At 33.3% G+C, this 18,645-nt stretch overlaps 1 pseudogene; it reads left to right on the forward strand.

The window, feature by feature from the left end:
* Positions 1-18,424, forward strand: part of LOC116574071 — a 48,930-nt pseudogene extending 30,506 nt beyond the window's left edge.
* The last annotated feature ends 221 nt before the right edge of the window (positions 18,425-18,645 follow it).

Below are 18,645 nucleotides of genomic sequence, written 5' to 3' on the forward strand. Positions count from 1 at the left end.
GATTTTATTTATTTGAGAGAGACAGAGATAGTGAAAGAGAGCACAAGGAGGGAGGAGAGGGAAAAGCTCCCCACTGAGCAGGGGATGGTGACATGGGATGACCACCTGGAAGGAAGACCTGAGCCAAAGAGATACTTAACCAATTGAGTCACCCAGGGTGGCCCCGATCATTAGTTTTATATTTAATTAGGGAATATATATATGATATATGATATGGGATATATCATGATATATGAAAATTACTACAAATCTAGCAATAGTTCTCAAGTTAATTGAATTTCTTGGCAGTCTTCTTTTATTCCATTCTCCAAACTACCAGCGGAAAATAAACAGTTCTTAATTGTATCATGATAGAAAATTAATTTCACTGTATACTGAAGAACAGATCCAAATTTACTTGTAAATTTTCTTTAAAGACAAAAAATAAAAATTAGCTTAAAAAACACTGTGGGTTTAGTATAATTTCCTTAATATCATATATACTAAATTGGTGGTTCTCAGTCTTTACAATGCCTAAGAATCATATGGAGAATTTGTTAAGAGAATTTCTTGACTCAGTCTCAGATAATTCAGGTTGTGTATGTGAAGGTGGGGGTCACGAATCTGCATTTCTAATACATTCATAGGTAATACTGATGCTGCTAGCCCTGGAAACATTATTTGGAAACCACCGTTTTAAAACACCAAACATTTTCTGAAGATTTTGAGCAGATGTTGGGGGTGGGGTGATAAAAAAGATAAAACAGACACTTATGACTATTTTCCTTTAGAATTAATAACAAAATGAAAAAACCTTTATAGTAAGTGTACTGATAAAAATAGAAGATTCTACTTCAAACTCAGGAAAGAATGGAAGGATCATGCCTAGATTTTAACATTAGTTCTACCCATTAGTTTGTGGCTTTAAGTTACTGAAATTTCTCAGACTTAGTCCCTCTCTGCTATGTGCCTCTATCAAAATATAAAATATTATGAAGAAAAGCAAATAACTCTTCGGAAATTTGCTTTAACTAAAGCTAATCCCTGATATGTGCCTTGGCACAGAAATTATTTTATAAAAGAATATTTTAATGAACTAATGTTTGCCTCAAAAAGCCATTGTTGAGCTTTATTTATTCATGAATTATGTAGGATTATGTTAAAGAATTAAAATTCATGCTTTATTCTCTAATTTTCATTAATGTTTAAGTTGGAAGACTTGTCGATCTCTTGCTTATCTCTGTTTTTAACCATTCAATATATTGCCATGTAAAAATAAAATGGCATCCATCAAAATCATTTATCCTAATAGATTTTGATGTTAAACAGAAATATTTCTGAAAGTTTTAGATGTCTGATTAACTATTTATATTTATCTGACACTAGGATTAAAGTCTTTCAGGAATGCAGGTGGTAAGAATGATCAAGATTCTGGATTCATAATTCATTAACTATAAAATGCCTCTCTCAATTGTACTTTTTTCAATCCATGTTCAATTTAATATTTAAAATAACACATTAACTTCTTCTAAATAAGAAAGAGGCATTATTAGTCTGAACTCATCTTATTAATCCATTATCCTTATACGTATTTTAATCACAAGTGATAAGAACAGATTTCATTCAAGATAAAAACATATAAAAAAGGAGACTAGTCCGATATAAAAACAAAATGACATGTTTTGCCTATATATTTTGCCTCCCTTTAAGATGGAATGTGATATAACCGGGGGCGCAGCAGCGCTCTTACAAACATGAGACAATAAGCTCCCTTTAAGCAGATATTTTCCAATGTGAAATAATGGAATATCTTGAGGGAGTGAGCCACTGTTGGTCCAATAAACTGTTATTTATGGCCAAAATCTTACAACTAGTAAAGAACATTAATGTATTTTAGCAGCTATGCTCAACTTTTTTTTAAAGGAAAAGTGATTTGCTGAACTAAACTAGTCTCCCTAAAATATATGTGCAGATAGAATATATAAGATATATGGAACAGCATTTCACTGAATTGATCTGTTGTACATTCTCATACTACACCAAAAACTCATGGAAGAGGTAGTGATGTCATCACACACCTCAGTCTATCTCTTTTGTGAACAGTAACTATCATCTCATTATACGTCTCAATATAATAGGAAAAAATACATATATTTTAAGATATAAATCCAGGGAAACCAAATAAATAATCTTCCTTTATTTAAACATGCTACTTTTCACATATAAAAATTATTATTTAAGTTGGAGAATATAAATCAAACGTAGAAAAAAAAATTTCCACTCCCATTAAAACTATTGTCTCTCTGGGGCACTGGAGTGGCTCAGTTAGTTAAGTGTCTGCCTTCAGCTCGGTATATGATCTGGAGTCCTGGAATCAAGTCCTGAATCAGATTCGTTGCTCAGTGGGTAGCCTGCTTCTCCCTCTCCCTTTGCCTCTCTCCCCCACTTATGTTCTCTCTTGCTCGCTCTGCTCTTTCAAATAAATAAATAATCCTTTAAAAAATTTGTTGTCTCTTTATCACTACTGAAAAATATGTATGTTATGTGCATATTAATATACCCAAGTGAACAAGCCTGAATATACATATATACACAAATATGGAGAAATTCCATTTTTTCTTAAGTTAAATTCTCATAAACAACACTCTTTCATTTTTATCACAATTGTAAATGTCCTTTTTCAAACAGAAAAATTATGTATGTGCTATTAATAAAGGCATGTACACTTGCAACTGGTAAATTAAGTTCTGGACATCTGATGCACAGCATAGTAATAATAGTCAATAATAACTGCATTATAAACTTCAAATTTGCTAATAAAGTAGATCTTAAACATTCTCACCACAAATAAAGAAATAGTAATCATGTGATATGATAAAAGTGCTAGTTAACATTAATGTGGTAATTATACTGCATTATATAAATGTGTCAAATCAACATGCTATACGTTTTAAGAATGGTTTTAAATTTTTTAAATGACTGAAAAAAATGTAAAAGAAAAGGAGTATTTCCTGGCATGCGGAAATTATAAGAAATTAAAATTTCACATCCATAAGTAATATTTTTTGGAACATATCAAGTTCTTTTTTTATTGTGGCAAGAACACTTAATAGGAAATATATCCTATTAACAAAAATTTGAATATACAATAAAATATATAGACAAAATGTTGTACACAGATCCCTAAATCTTATTTATCTTGATTAACTGAAACTTCTACCCACTTTGTGCAGTAACTTCTCATTGAGGTGTCCTCCTAGGCATCATTCTACTCTGTTTCTGAGTTTGACTATTTTTTTTTTAAAGATTTTATTTATTTATTTGACAGAGAGAGATCACACGTAGGCAGAGAGGAGGAAGCAGGCTCCCCGGGGAGCAGAGAGCCCGATGCGGGACTCGATCCCAGGACCCTGAGATCATGACCTGAGCCGAAGGCAGCGGCTTAACCCACTGAGCCATTTTGATACCTCATCTGAGCTGAATCATACAGTACTTGTCCTTTTATAACTGGGTTATTTTACATGGAATAACATCCTATAGGTTCATCTATGGTGTTGAAAATGGGATGATTCTCTTATTTTTCAAAGGTAAATATTTTCCACCGTGTGTGTGTGTGTGTGTGTGTGTGTGCGTGTGTGTGTGTGACATTTTCTGTGTCTATTAGTCTGACAGATACCTAGGTTGTTTCCGTATCTTGGCTGTTGTGAAAAATGCTGCAATGAACACAGAAGTGCAGATATATCTTCCAGATTCTGGTTTTAATTCCTTTGGATATATACTCCCCAACAGAATTACTAGATCACATGGTAGTTCTATTTTTAATTTTTTAAGGAATTTCCACATGGTTTTCCATAGCAGCTCCACCATTTTACATTCTCATCAGGGTTCCAATTTCTTCACATCCTCACTAACACTTATTATTTTTGTTGTTTTGATAATATCCATCCTAACGGGTATAAGATGATATCTCATTGTAGTTTTGATTTGCATTTCCCTGAAAATTAGTAATGTTGAGCTTTTTTTCCCCATATACCTGCTACCTATTCATATGCCTTTAGAAAAATATCTATTCAAATCATTTGCTCATGTTTTAATCAGGTTATTTGCTTTTTTGCTATTGAGTAGAAAGACTTCCTTATATATTTTGTACAATTAACCCCTTTATTAGATATATGGTCTGATAGATTTTTTCCCCCATTCCACAGGTTGTTTTCTTTCCTGTGTAGAAGCTTTTTATTTTGATGTAGTCCCACTGTCAATTGTTGCTTTTGTTGTCTTTGATTTTGGTGTTTTATCCAAATATATTTGTCAAGATCAGTATCATAAAGCTTTTGCATATGCTCCTATGTTTTCCTCCAGGGGTTTCAATTTCCGGTTTTATATTTAAGTCTTTAATCCATTTAGTTGTTTTTGTGTATGGGGTTATATAAGGAAGCAATCTCATTCTGTTGGTTGTGGCTATCCAGTTTTCCCAGTATCATTTGTTGAAGAAACTATCCTTTCCCAACTGTTTATTTGGAAACTTTATTGAAGATCAATTGACCATATAGGCCTGACTGTATTTCTGGGATCTCTATTCTATTCCACTGGTCTACATGTCTGTTTTTATGCCAGTAACACATTGTCGTAATAACCTCAGTAGCTTGAGACCGCAGAGCTTGAAAAGCATAAAAAATTTACTGTTTGGGGGCGCCTGGGTGGCTCCGTGGGTTAGGGCCTCAGCCTTCGGCTCAGGTCATGATCCCAGGATCCTGAGATCGAGCCCCGCATCGGGCTCTCTGCTCTGCAGGGAGCCTGCTTCCTCCTCTCCCTCTCTCTCTGCCTGCCTCTCTGCCTACTTGTGATCTCTGTCTGTCAAATAAATAAATAAAATCTTAAAAAAAAAATTTACTGTTTGTCCCTACACAGGAAAAATTTACCCACCCTGAACGAGATAAAAATGTAACTTCAGGAGATATCCAGCCTCACCATAATCCCTGGGAGAATTCTACTAGTAAATTAACCCAGCGCCATTGTATCTAGAAAACAGTGGTTGGCCCTGCTATAATCCTTTGGATAGGTCATTGACCATGGAGGCCATGACCCATGGAGGTTGCTGGAGAGTCTAAATTCTTAAACATCTTTGAGTAATATAGTTTTTATCAGCCCAATAACACCCTCCAAAGAAGGGTGCAGATGTGAGCTACTAATAGCCAGTAGTTCTCACTGCTAGGATATTAGTGTCCTGGCCTGGCAAATGGCATCTTGGCAGTAAAACAGCATCTGTTACAGATAGCAACACTAGTGTCTTATGTATACTGAAATGCTTTCACTGCAAACCATGTGTCTGAATATCCAGAATATATAATATTTGCATCCTTAAAACTCAAGAGCTGATATATTCAGTGTTAAAGCATTCTTAGGAATATATCTGGCAGCATCAATTACGATTACAAACATGCATGCCCTTTAAGCTAACAACCCCACTCAAGAAAGTTTCTCTATCCATATACCAGAATATATTTAAAAGGAAATTTAATGAAACATTTTAATATTTATAAACAGCTTATCACAGAAAAATTGTTGATTTTTTCACAACCAAAAGTAATAAGCATAGAAAAATCATAAAAATATATGCTAACAGGTTAGCAAGAATTGTCTTTGAGTAATAAGAAACAGTACCTGCTTCTCTCATTTCTTATTTTTGAATGTTATTTCTATGAATTATGTGTGTGTGTGTGTGTGTGTGTGTGTGTGTGTTTATGTCATAGAGTATATGAACTATACAAATAATGGAATATTTAAAAATTTTTTATTATGGAAATGTTTAAATATAACAAAAAAGAGAGAGAGCACAGTAAAATAAATACCCAGTACACATCACTTAGATGACAGTTGCCAACATGATGTCACAATTCTTTTATTTTATTCTGTTGCTAAAGTACATTAAAGATACCAAGACATTTCACTCCCAAATACTTCAGAATTCACCTCTAAAACATAATGATCTTTCCTAACATAACCAAAATATCATAAAACTTCTACCAAAATGATTAATTTGTGGATTTCACCTAATAATTATTCCTATTCAAATTTCCCCAAATATTTTTTCTTTCAATTTTAAAATATTGTGGCAAAATACAAAAACATAAAATTTACCACCTGAAGCATTTTTAAAGGTATAATTCAGTGGTATTAGGTAGATTCACACTGTAGTACAATCATCACCACCATCCATCGTCAAAACTATTTTCACCTCAAAAAAATGAAACGCTATACCCTACAACAATGACTCTCCGTTGCCTCCTTCTCCTCAGCTTCTGGCAACCATCATTCTACTTTCTGTCTCTATGATTTTGATTACTCTAAGTACTTCATTAAGTAAATGCATACAGTATCTGTCTTTTTATGATGGGCTTATTTCACTTAGCATAATTCCCTTAAGATGTAGTATATCAGAATTTCTTTCTTCCAAAGCCTGAATAATATTCCATTGGGTGCATAAAACACAGTTTGCTTATCTATTTGTTTACTACAGATACCTGACTTACTTCCACACTTCAACTACAGTTAATAAGCCTGTTGTAAACATGAAAGTGCAGATATCTCTGACACCCTGCTTTCAATTTTTTGAATATATACCCAGAAGTGAGATCACTTAATCTTTTGATAAATCGATTTTTAAAATTTTTTGAGGAACTGCCATAATGTTTTGCTGAGCAGCTATATCATCTTAGATTCTCATCAACAGTGCACAAGAGTTCCAATTTCTCCAAATCCTTGCCAATTTTTATTTTCTGTTTTCACTGTAGTGATCCTAATGGCTGTGAAGTAGTATCTCATTAGTCTTCATTATCATTTCCTTAATAATTAGTGTCGTTAAGCATCTTTCACACTCACTGTGTATTTGCATATCTTCTTTGGAGAAATTTATAGTCAAGTACTTTGTCCATTTTTTAATGCAGGTGTTTGATATTTTTGTTGTTGAATTTTAGAAGTTTCTATATATTCTGGATAGTAAAATTAGATACATGATTTGAAAATATTCTCTCCCATTATGTAGATTACCTTTTACTCTGTTGATAGTCTCTATTTTAAATTTTCATTAAGTCCATTTGCCTATTTTTCATTGATTGCCTTTGGTTTTGGCGGAAAATCTAAGAAATTGTTAATAAACTCAGTGCTGTGAAACTTTTCCCCCACGTCTTCTTTTAAGAATTCTATAGTTTTAGGTCTTACATTTATGACTTTGGATCCATTTTTATTTTTGCATATGGCTTTAAGTAAGGATCCAAATTGTTTCTCCTACAGGTGGATGTCCAATTTTCTCCAGCATCGTTGGTAGAAAAAACTGTCCTTTTTCCATTGAATTGTCTTGGTACCCTTGTCAAAAATTATTTCGCCATATGCAAGGGTTAATTCTGGGCCCAATACTACATTGTTTTGATTACCATAGCTTTAAAAAAAAGAAAGTATGAGCCCTCAGGCTTTTCTTGATTATTTTTGTATTTACAGAAATTTGCCCATTTTACCAAGGTCATCCAATATTTTGTCATGCTATTATTGAGAATAATCTCTTATTTTTTTTTATTTCTGTAGAATTGGTGGTAATGTATCCACTTTCATTCCTGACTTTATTAATTTAGATGTTTTTTTTTTCCCCTTAGTCAATCTAAGTAAAGATTTATCAATTCTGCTGATATTTTTTAAAAACTAAATTTTGGTTTTGTTGATTTTCTCTATTATCTTTCTATTTTCTTCTGCTCTAATTTTTATTATTTCTTCCTTTTTTCTAGCTTTGTGTTTAGTTTGTTCCTCTTCCTTTTGTTCCCCAGGTTATAAAGATAGGTTGTTGATTTAAGACTGGTCTTCTTTTTTAAGTGAGATTTTATAGCTATAAATTTCCTCCTTGGCACTGCTTTTTCTGTACTGTAGGTTCTGGAATGCTGTGTTCTCATTTTCCTTTGTCTCTCCTCATTTTTTAATTCCCCTTGTAATTTTCTTCTTGGACCCACTGATTTTCTAAGAGTATGTTGTTTAATTTCCTCAAATTTGTATATTTTCCAGTTTTTCATCTTTACTGATTTCTAACTTCATCCTGTTATGGCCAGAGATGATACTTTGTATGATATCTATCCTCTTAGATCTACTGAGACTTAATTTGTGGCCAAAATATCCTACAAAATTTATAACTTATAAAAAAATATATGTACTTGAGAAGAATTTGTATTATGTTGTTGCTGTTTATGCATTATACATTTTGATGGTCTGTTATTAGGCACATAAATATTTATAACATCCTCTTGATGCACTGGTCATTTTATTAACACAAAATGTCTTTTGTCTCTTATGAACTTTCTTAATATAAAGTTTATTTGTATGATATTAATATAGCCACTCCTGCTCTCTTTATTGTTTGTATTAATATATTTTTCCATCAATTCACTTTCAAAGCCTATGGGTCTTTGGATCTAAAGTGAGTCTCCTATAGATAATATATAGTTAATCATGGTTGTTGTTTTAAATATATTCTGCCAATCTGTATTTTGATTGAAGCTTAAACCACTTATTTTAAAGTAATTACAGATAAGGGTTTACTCCTGTCATTTAACTATTTGTTTCTATTTGTCTGACAGATTTTTTTTGTCCCTCACTTTCTGAATTACTGTCTTCTGCTTAGTTTTTTTACAGTGAAATATTTTCATTCTCATTTCCTTTCATGTATAATCTATAGCTTTGTGTGTTTGTGTTACAATGGAAATTATAATTAACATCCTGGAGTTATGACATTTTAATTTTAATTTATATAATCTCAATAATATACAAAAACTGTTCCTTTTATAACTCTTCCCAACTACTTCAGTTGTCACAAAACTATATCTTCAGACACAGTGTGTCTAATAACACAAGCTAATAATAACTTTCAAAAGCATTAGTCTCTTACATAGAAAACAAAATGTGGAATTGCGAACCAAAGTTAAAAAGCTAGTTTACAATTATCTATGTATTTACTTTTACTGCAATCTATATATGCTCATATCACTTTGATTTACCACTTAATGTCCTTTCACTTAAACGTGCAAGCCTCCATTTAATATTTCTACTGAGCACATCTGGTGAAATGGGCTCCTTCTGCTTTTATCTGGAAACTATTAATTTCTTCCACACTTCTGAAGAACAACTTAAGGATATAGGATTTTTGGTTGACAGTTTTTATTTTCTTTTAAAATCAGCCCACTATCTTCAGCCCTCCAAAATTTCTGATGAGAACTCATCAGAATGAGTTCTATAGAATAGAACTATAGATTCTATAGAACTATAGATTAACAAATTGTTAATCTAATTGAGGATTCCTTGTATGGGATGAGTCACTTCTCTCTTGATGTTTTCAAGATACCCTCTTTGTCTATAGCTTTTAAAATTTTGATTATAAGTGTTTTGGTATGGGTATCTTTGAGTTCATCATACTTGGAAGTTTGTAGAGCTTTTTGGATGTTTACATTCATGTATCTCATCAAATATGGAAAATGATCTGCTGTTGTTTCAAATATTCTCTCTATTCTTTCTTCTCTTCCATTCTCCTCTAAGACTCCCACTAAAAAATATTGATCCATTCGATGAGTTCGTTCACCTTTTCCATTGTTCTATTCCTCAGAATCAATAATTTCAATTGTGCCATCTTTGTGTTCCTGATTCTTTATTCTACCTCTATACATGAGCCCATGAATCCGTCTAGTGAATTTTTCATTTCAGTTATTGTTCTTTCCTGATTCAGAATTTCTTTTTCATGCCTTTTTAGGTTTTCCCTTTATTGATATTTCTATTTTTATCATACACTATTTTTGACATTCTCCAGCTCTTCCTTTTTAAGCATCTTTAAGACAGTTGTTTTACAGTCTGTCTAGAAATTCTCCCATCAAGTTCTTCTCATATATAATTTCTGTTGTTGTTTTTTTCCCTTTGAATGGTACATACTACTCTGTTTCCTTATATGCCTTATGATTTCTTTTAACTGAAGACTAGATATTTGATTCAATTAATAGGGTAAATCAGGATCAGATTATCTCCCTCCCCCAGGGTTTCCTAGGTTTTCTTTGTTTGTTTGGTTGGTTGGTTGGTTGGTTGTTTTGTTGTTGTTGTTTTTATTAAGGTAGGCTGTCTTAGTGTTGAAAATTAGCCTAAGTCATCTTTTCAAAGACAGCACCTTCCCCTGAACCTACCTGCTAACTTTCTAATTTCTCCCGAATATACAGTTGCTTTTGAATGTCCTCATCATCAATGTCTGGATCTCAAAAGGGAACAAAGAGCAAAAAGAAGGGGAAAAAAGGAACTGTTTCTTTAAATCCCCTAGGTGCTAACTTACTTGGAGGGGGAAGGACTTGTAAGAATAAGGGGAGATGCAGTAACAATTGCCCCCTGCTTATTTGTCTACACCTCTAAGATCACCAATATTTAAAGAATAGGATCCTTATTGCTTACCCTGGCTTTTACAGTCTGTGAAAAGCTCCTCCAGGAACAAATGCACAGCTACCTGCCACAGGGCTGGAGGATGGGGTATGGGAGGCTACCACTAAACTAAACTGAAATTGACCAAAATTTACCACAGTTTATTGTCCATGCCTTCTTCCCACCTTTATGTACTGCTTAAACCAAATCAGAGTAACATGACTATTAACTCAATAAACTTAAAATGGTATATATCATTACTTGCTTTTCTAATTTCATATTCTGTACATATTTGTCAAATGGCCAGCAAACATATATAGAACAAATTTAAATTTTATTTTTTTAAAAATTGAATGGTAACTAATCAATTGTAATAGTTCATATATAAACCCTAAAATCATTTAGATAGAAAGCATCTTCAAGGTAAAATACTATTCACTAGAGACATTTTATGTTGTTAGTCATTTGCAATTATAAAACAATATATCCTTCATTACATTTATTGTTGAATGTATTTCTTTTTAAAAAACATTTGAGTGAGGGGCACCTGGGTGTCTCAGTCCGTTGAGGGTCTGCCTTGGGCTCAAGTCATGATCCTGGAGTCCTAGGATCCAGTCCAGTGCCTCCCTGCTCTCTGGTCAGCAGGGAGACTGCTTCTCCCTCTCTCTCTGCCCTTCCCACCCCCCTACCCCAGCTCCTGCTTGTTCTCTCTAGTGCTCTCTGTCTCTCTTTCAAACACATAAAATCTTTTTAATAAAAGGAGTTTAAAGACCACCTCCTATTCCTAGGCCAAATGATATCCCAACCCAGTTCTCTAAATTCTTCCTTCATTTCTCTAACAAACCACCTTGTACCAAGCACTGCTGAGGCTGAGCAGTTGTAGAGAGCTTAGCGTATTAGACATTTGCACTTTCAGTTGATGTGTTGTGATAAGACAAGGTCTCTGGAGAGAAGATGACTTTCAGCAATTTCCAAAGTCTCTATGGAAAATTGCAGTTCCTTCCAATTTTTTTCATAGAATAGAAAGCCAAATTAACCAGTGATAATATCCATGAGTAATCAAATTTTAATAAAACCGACAAAATAAACATCTGGTCTATTTTAAATATTACAATACTATTGCTGTTTTATTTCAACATAAAAATTCATTTCTCTTTTCTAAAACTGTAAGTCTACATGAAACTCTGAAAATATTTGGGAAGTTTTTTTTCTCTTTATCATTTCATTTGTTTTTCTCTTTCATTCTTGGGAATATGATATAGAAGTAACTTAAAATGTGACACGGTCTACCTCTGTCTCCTAAATTATTCAAAAATAGAAATATCAATTCAGACAATAAGAATATGTTGCTTTCGGTTAGTATACAGGAAAAAGAGATAGTAGAAAAACAAATTTAAAAAACATGCATATATTGGAAAATACCTGAGGAAAATGCTGTGTTTTACCCATTTCAATACTACCACAATCTGATAACCCAATTGATGTTATAGCTGTGAAGTGAATATTTAATTTCCTTCTACCTTGGACTGAAGTTTTACATTTTTCTTGCCCAGGCCAAATCATTTTCATTCCAGTGTGAAACCCCTTAAAATAACCATGCATTATAAGAAAGTTTAAGAAAATTACAAAAGGCAAAACTTTTGTCACAGCTAAAATTTCATTTGTCCTTTCTTTCACTCACGTAATACTCACTGATTTAGCAATAAACTGACATTTCTTTTTTTAAAGACTTTTTAAAAAATTTATTTATTTGACAGACAGAGATCACAAGAGAGGCAGGCAGAGAGAGAGAGGGGGAAGCAGGCTCCCCACTGAGCAGACAGCCCAAAGCAGGGCTTGATCCCAGGACCCTGGGATCATGACCTGAGCCGAAGGCAGAGGCTTAACGCACTGAGCCACCCAGGTGTCCCAATAAACTGACATTTCTAAGAAAACAATAATGATGGAACTTAGGTCTTTCCCTCCAGAAAAAAAATAGTATACTTTAATGGTAGCTGGGTACATAAATGTATTCAAATAAGTAAGTTTACTAAATTGTCAATGGAGCAATGATAAAAGTTTGTATAGTGCCCATTTGAAGCCAGTAACAACAAGCAGTCAATTCTATCTGAAAGAATAGCTTTGCTGTTTCATGATAATGCACTTATTCAGTGCATGTATATGTACTGAATATTTGTAACTCAAAGCATGCACAAATATAAATAAGCCATAAGAAGACAGAGTTATCCAAAGGGGTACTACATGATATTTCACAACAGAGCTTTTCAGATTCTGACAACATAGGCAAAAAAGTAGCTGTCAGTTTCCATACTGGCATTACTTTTTTAAACTTATGCTAAATTAAATGTCAAGGTAAATAGCCAAAGGAAAGATAAATAGATATGCTTTTTAATCAAAATGATAATAGAATTTTTAATGTATTTCCCCATTGAGCTGTTTTATCCTTTCATCTATAAAGTAGTATTTTTTCTTATATGCTACCTGTGATCTCTTCCATCATGATAACTTTGTCTATCCCACTCAATTTGATATTTCTCTAATCCTTAATTTATCATATTGTCTCAATCTACTTAATATCTCTTTTTCCTTGTGATTTCTGCCTTAGCTTGACATTTTCCAAAACCCAAGGGTAAAAATATGTTAAATTCATAACTTATATATAATTCCATCAATATTGTAAACAAATGAGGGCAACAGTGGCTATACTTCTATGAGAAAAAAGTTATGTTAAGACAAAAACTGCCACAAGAGACAAAGAACATTATATAATGATAAAAAGGTCAATTCACCAAGAAGATGAAACAATTATAAATATAAAGACATGCAACATCAAAACACCTAAATATATAAAGCAGACATTACCAAAAATGAAAACAGAAAGAGAGAGCCATAAAAGTCTTCAATACACTTTTAATAATGCATATAACATGCGGAAAGTCAATAAAGACATAGTGAATTTGAACATCATTACAGATCAAATGGACCTAACGGGCATACTCAGAACACTCTATCCAATGGCAGGGACATATATACATTCCTTTCAAATGCTCATAGAACATTCTTCAGTATAGATCACATTTTAGATTAAAAATAACGTTTTAACAAATTTACAAAGATGGAAATCACAGAAAGAATCTTTTTCCAACTACCATCAAATGAGGCTAGAAATCAACAGAAGAAAAACTTGAAAATTCAAAATATGTGAAAATTAAACCATACACTCTTGAACCAATGGTTCAAAGAAGAAATCATACGGAAAATTAGAAAATATCCCAAGACAAATGAAAACAAAGTATTACATATCAAAACGTATGTGATGCAGTAAAAGCAATACTAAGAAGGAATTTTATAGCATTAAATGTCCACGTTAAAAAAACCCTTGAACTATCTAATTTTATGCCTCAAGGAATAAGAACAATAACAGTCTAAGCTAAAAGTTAACAGAAGAATGGAAATAATAAAGATTAGTGCACACATAAAACAGAAGACAAAAAATAGAAAAAATCAAGTTTACAAAGTCAAGTTTGTTTTTTTTTTAAAAACTAAACAAATTTTGGGTAAACTGAGAAAAAAAGGTAAAAACTCAAGTGATATTGAAATACAAGACATTACAACTGATACCATAGATATAAAAAAGGTTCACAAAAGACTGCTATGAACAACTATATGCCAACAAATTGGATAACTTAGTGGAAATGGATAAATTCCTAGAAATATAAAACCTACCAAGACTGAGTTGTGAAAAAAATAAAACACCTATACAGATCAATAATGAGTAAGGAGATTGAATAAATAATTAAGCCTCCGAACAAAGAAAAGCCTCACTGCTATATTCTACTAAACACTTAAGTGAAGAATTAATGTCAATCCTTCTCAAATTTGGCCAAAAACTGAAGAGGAAGGAACACTATCGAACTTATTATCTTGATACCAAATCCAGACAAAGACACTACAAAAACAAACAAACAAAAAACAAGCAAAAGAAAAGCAAAGGCCAACATTCCTAATAAGCACAGATGCAAAAATGCTCAACAAAATGTCAGCAAACTGAATTCACCAAGACTTTATAAGGATCATACACCATGACTAAAGAGGATTTATCTACGGAATTCAAGGATGGTTCAACATATGAAAATCAATAAATATGACACACTACATTAACAAAATAAAAAATAAAAATCATATGATCATCTCAACAGATGCAAAAACATTATTTGACAAAATTCAACACTTTTATTATAAAATTTCTCAACTAGGAATAGAATAGAATTAAAACAAAATAATAAAGGTCACATATGAAATTTCATAGCTAACATACTCAGTGTTGAAATACTGAAAGCTTTTCCTCTAAAATCAAGAACAAGGAAAGATAACCCTTTTCACTAATTTTATATCACACATTACTATAAATCCTAGCCACAGCAATTGAGCAAGAGAAAGAAATAAATGATACCTAATTTGGAAAGAAGTAAAATTTCCTCTCTTTGTAGGTGACATGATTTTGTATATAGAAAACCCTAACAACTCCACTAAAAAGAGTGTTAGAATCAATAAATGAATTCAGTAAAGTTCAAGGATACAATATCAACATACAAAAATCAATTACATTTCTATACACTAAGACCAACTCTTTTAAAATTCAAAAAGAAAAATCCCATTTACAACAGCATCAAAAAGATAAGATACTTTAATGTAAATATAATTAGGAATACAAAAGATTTATTTATATCTGAGAATTATGAAATATTGCTAAAAGAAATTAAAGAAAACACAAATAAGTGGGAGGATACCCCAAGTTTATGGATAAAAACAAACCCAGAAACAAATATTCTGTCAACTCTTCTTTGACAAAAGTGCCAAGAACCCATAAAGATATTCTCTTCAACAAATAGTGCTGGGAAAACTGGATATACATATGCAAACCAATGAAACTGGTGTTTTATACGATACACAAAACCCAATCAAAATGGATTAAAGACTTAACTAAAGACATAAAACTTATAGGTATAAACCTTCCCAAAGAAAACACAGACAAAAGCTTTAAGGCATTGGTCTTGTTAGCAATGATTTCTTGGATATGACACCAAAAAAAACAGACGTTAGAAGCAAAAATAGGCAAATGAGATTAAAGGAAAGCAAAAATCTTCGAACCCAAAAAGAAAACCATAAGCACAATTAAAGAACAACCTATGGAATGGAAGAAAATATACAAATTTTGCAAATCATGTATCTGATATAAGGTTACTATACAAAACACATAAAGACTCAATACCAAAACAAAACAAAACTAAAACAAACAAAACAAAATATAAAACCAGAAGAAATCCCCAAAACAACAACAAACAAAAACTGGCCAAATAGTTTGATTAAAAAATGCACACAGAACCTTAATAGACATTTCTCTGCAAAAGATACACAAATGGCCAACAAGCATATACGAAGAAGCTCAATATGATTAATCATCAGAGAAATGGCAATCAACATCATAATTATATGTCCCTTCACAACTAGAAGGATGGCTATTATCAAAAATAAAAATTAAAAATAACAAGTGTTTGTGAGGATGTGGAGAAATTGTAACTCTCAATACTGTTGGTAGACTATAAAATGTTGAGGCCACTGTAGGAAACAATATGATGCTTCCTGAAAAAAAATTAAGTATAGAACTATCATTAGTTCTAACAATCCTACAGAAGTAGAGTATGTATCCAAAAGAACTGAAATCAAGATCTGCACTCCCATGGTTATTGCAGCATTATTTACAATAGCCAAGCTATGGGAACAACCTAAATTTCCACTGCTAAAATCAAAACAAATACATACCAGCACTGAAAACTCTCTGAGCAGATAAAACCAGCTTAGTCATATAAAGGATAATTAAACTTATTTTGCAAAACTAGCTTGACCCCGGTCTTTTCTTATTTATGCTTCTGGAAATCATAAACAAAACTTACATTGTCTCCCAAGGTTAGTATGAAATAACTACTGACCAATTACCCATCATTTAGGAAAATTAAAATATTATAACCAATCTCTGTAAAGAATAAACATTTAATGCCATCTCACTATATAAGCCACTTTTATAACAACATATTCCTGAATTTTCTTTTATGTTTTGGCTTCAATGCTCCCAGTTCACAAACTATCTTTTTGGTGTGTGCGCAATAAACTTCAAGAAATTGCTGCTTTGGTGACTCACTGGTTTTACTTCTGCTGTTTGAACTATCGACACCATTGAAAGATTGATGGATAAAGAAAATGAGGCATTTACATGCAATATAACATTATTCAACCTTAAACAAGAATGAAATTCTGCTATTTGCAATAACATGCATGAATCAATTGGCCTTTATGCTAAGCGAAATTAGCCAGGCACAGGAGGGCAAATCAGGAATGATCTCACCTATATTAAGTATCAAAACAGCCAAACTCAGGAGCACCTGGGTGGCTCTGCTGGTTAAGCGTCTGCCTTACTTCTGATCATGATCCTGGACTTCCAGGATCCAGGCCCATCTCAGGCTCCCTGCTCAGTGGGAAGTCTGCTTCTCCCTCTGTCCCTCACCCCACTCTTCTGTTCTCACTCTCTGTCTCTCTCTCTCAAACAAATAGTCTTTTAAAAAATGGCCAAACTCAGAAACAAATGTTTTTTAGAGACTGGACAGAAAAATATGGAGAGTCTGTTCTCCATCAGGGTATAAAGTTTCAGTTACTCAGGGTAAGTAAGTTCTAGAGATCTACTGAACAATATTATGCCTATAATTAACAATACAGTATTGTACACTTTGTTCAGAGGGTGTACGCCTTAAGTTTTCTCACTCCATCAAAGACAAAAACTGTCACTTAAATTTTTCAAACTTAAAAAATCTAATACCTACTTGAAGACACCATAAGACCTCCCGCTACTGCTGATGTGAAGAGGAGGTGGCTCCCAGAAGAGGGAAAAGAGAGCTGGAGACCGAGGAGCCAGCAGAAGAGCTAAACACCTGCCTGCCGCAGCCTTGCCACCACCAAGTCTCCAAAAGCAGGAGCCAGGTAGATAGCACGCGGCGCTGGGTGCTCGAACCTGGGTCTAAAGAGAGGGCTGCGCGCGCAGCCAGCGCCTGCAGGGGGCGGGGCCAAACGCTCAAGCCGCCCAGCTGAGCACAAACTGCGGTTGCAAGCTTTACCCTCCCTTCTCGTCCACTCACAGCTGCACTGTTTTCACCCTCCTGCAGGAACAGTTCCACGTAGGCATCAGCTCCTTTAAAAGGAGCTCCGTTCCAACCACGGTGGAATGCAGACCTCAGAAAAAGAACAGCAAGAAACACGTGATTAAGTAGAAATGAAAGACTTAATGAACAAGCCAGTGAGGAGATTTTGAAAGTAGAAAAAAAATCTAGCAAACTCTGCCAGCCGTTTTTTGTTTGTTTGTTTGTTTGTTTGTTTTTTCAGAAGAGGCCGAATTGAGACGATAATCCCAAATTTGTATGCAATCATATTTGTCAACCAATCACAAGTGTCTGCCTGCTTGGGGAGGAGGATGAAGAAGCACTATTTAACAAGAGCTGAATTCACAGAATTTAGAAGATATTAAGTTAGGTTACAGAATCAATTTTTATTTTGATGAAAACCCTTGTTTCCAAAACAAAGTCTCTACAAAGAATGTTATGTGAATGAGAGTAGTAGTAATCCATCTTCAAAGTCACTGAAATCAAATGTAAATTTGGAAAGGATTTACTGAAATGTTCAAGTCATACACAAAATAAAGCCAGCAGAAAGAGACAGCATAGGGAACCAGAGCATTTCTTAACCGGATTTATTGACCATTCTGATGCAGGTGCAAATGTGTTAGGAGAGGTCATCAAAGATGATATTTGGCCAAATTCATTACAGTATAGTTTCTGACATGGATGATTAATAAAAGCAAGGAGAAGAAAATGATGAAGAAGAAAAAGCATTGGAAGATACTGATAAAGGGGATGAAGCTGAAGGTAAAGAAGATGAAGGTGATGATGGGGGAGAGATGACTAATGAACACTGATGGATTCCAACCTAACTTTTTAAAATTTTCTCCAATTCCTGGGAACAAGTTGCAGTTGTTGTTGTTGTTGGTTTTCTTTTTTTCCTTCTTTCTTGTTTTTTTCTTGTGCCTTGTGACCCCATATTTTAGGTTTTTTTTTGAGGCAAGAATTTCCTTTTTACCATGATTCTCAACTTAATTGGAGGTGGGGTATGCCTGGAGCAGAATATAGTGGGAAAAGA

The sequence above is a fragment of the Mustela erminea genome, chromosome 15 (assembly GCF_009829155.1).
Source record: "Mustela erminea isolate mMusErm1 chromosome 15, mMusErm1.Pri, whole genome shotgun sequence".
NCBI lineage: Eukaryota > Metazoa > Chordata > Mammalia > Carnivora > Mustelidae > Mustela > Mustela erminea.